Source organism: Montipora foliosa, chromosome 11, assembly GCF_036669935.1.
Source record: "Montipora foliosa isolate CH-2021 chromosome 11, ASM3666993v2, whole genome shotgun sequence".
Taxonomy (NCBI): Eukaryota; Metazoa; Cnidaria; class Anthozoa; order Scleractinia; family Acroporidae; genus Montipora; species Montipora foliosa.
Genome location: NC_090879.1, coordinates 20,630,332 through 20,632,609, shown reverse-complemented (window position 1 = coordinate 20,632,609; position 2,278 = coordinate 20,630,332).

Here is a 2,278-nt window from a genome sequence, read left to right as displayed (position 1 = left end):
TCATGACGATGCACCCCGAGTTTTCGACCCGCAAACCCTAACCATTATTTTGAATGGCTACAATCGTGGTCAAAAGTTGTTGGGAAGGTTGAGGGCATCAGTTGAATTTACACCTAATTCGATTTTTCCAACACCCATGTGCTCAGTCCAAGGGAGGGTGAAAAAGTCACACAGTACTCCCCACAGTACTCCACAAGTATATGGGAATTTTCGAGGCCAGTGCGGTACGTTTCGATACATCTTGAATGTTCATGGATAGAATTTAATACTGCGAGGTAACTGATTGTGAATTTGTCCCTTGGAATAAGGAAATCCCTTCATTTTGAACAGTACTCCCTTCTATTGCGGAAAGATTAATTGAGCAATAAGTTCTCATTTATATTCGTTCGATGGAGTACTGTGTAAATAGTGTTTAAAAGAAAACTTTGCAGTCTGCAAACCTATGAAAAACAAAGTTTGGATTACAATGGTTATTACTAAGCCCTTAGTTGAACCCAAAGACGAACAAAATTTCCTCGGAATGTATGTAGTACTGTTGAGGAGAACTGTGTACCATTGACTATGTAATGTGATCCTCCTACATACAGGATTCAATATATGAAAAGCAACTTACGACGTATCCTAGCAAAATCTATCGCGTAGTTATGGCAAATATTGCATATCTAACAACAGCAAAGAGATATATGGTACGGCTCACCGGGAATTATTCTTATTCATTTCGTTAACATCCCACGTTATCATTTGCGAGATTACCAAAAAGAAAACATAAAGACGTTGTTTATTTGAGCCTGATTTCAGCAATAACTTGAACAAAATATATCGAAATGCCAATATGTTGCCACTTCTTCGATGTTTTGTTTGTTTCAATAAATTTTACGCCCAAAAATAAAGCTTTTTAAATACCTTTAAGTGGAATATTTTTTGTAATTTAATATTCTGTCAAAAATTGGCATAAGAAGCTTAAAATAAACGCCACTCGCACAGGAAATTTAGTCGCTGATTTACCTCTTGGTCGAGTTCTCGTTATATTAACTGTGATGTGATGTACAACACTGAAACCAAACGGCAAATACTCTGGTAACTTTTTCGCGTTGGATCCCAGAGACGGAATCTAACACCTTGAGTTGTCTGTGTTTACAATTTTCTGACTGTTTATAATTTATTTTTACTCAACCGGCTGCACAGTCTTCTGGTAAAAACAATTTGAGAATTCAGTAATTCTTGTTAGTCACGAATTATTTGAAAGCAAGCTTGTTGTCCATTTTTTGCTTCATTACTGGGTTGCCTATGGGCAAACCCAGTCGAGGTCTGCGTTTAGTTTGTTTGTTTTTTTTTTTTTTTTTTTTCCGTGTCGGTAAAAGTCTTGCCTGTCACTCCCCTGGTAAGTCGTGTCTTTGTGGACAGAGCCTTCTGCGAGTATTTTCTTAGGATCGAGAGGGTAGTGGAAATGCGTAGATTTCTCTGGTGGACACAGTAGAATCATTAACTTAGCCAGCAATGGCGTCGAAAGTCGTAACGCGAATGGCGTTTTAGTGGATCCTTAAACAAAATATACCCTTATGGAGCTCAATAATAGAAAGTCAGTTGGAGAAAATAGGCAGGAATCTCAAAAGCGACGAGCACTGGACTTCGACAACAATCTATCGCCCGTCGAGACGAAATCAAAGTGAGCTGCATTTACCTGAAGTACATCGTAATTTGACACGATTGAGTTTCTTGTCTTCACGCACGCAATGAAATAAGAAGAGGTTTTCGCCTCCAAGAGCAAATATGTTGTTTGTTTCAATAAAATTTTCGCTGGAAATTAAATTAACTAACCTGTGACTTGTACTATGTTGTAATTTCTTTCTTTCTTTCTTTTTTTTTCTTTAGTGATAATGACGTCTGATTTAAAAGCACAACCCGCCTCGATTAGCTCTGCTATCTGCGGGTTGTGCAGGATTGTTATTGTATTTTCTTCAACTAATAATAAAATGAATGAATGAATGAATGATCAAATTTTGGAAAGTACTTATCAAAGACATACAGTAAGCAAAATCTATTGTGCAACTTCCATGCACATGAATAACCTGGGCTGTCGGGTATTGAATCTGAAAAGTTGTGTTGAACGCTGTGATTTCTGCAGGTAATTCTGTTAACATTTAATATGTTTGTCTCGATGATAAGCTTGTAAAGCAGTGTAGAGTTCATTTCCTACATTCATAATAATTTCAGGGAAGTAATTAATTTCCTGTCATAATTATATATAATAGCACATAGTGTCACCACCAGCATTTGA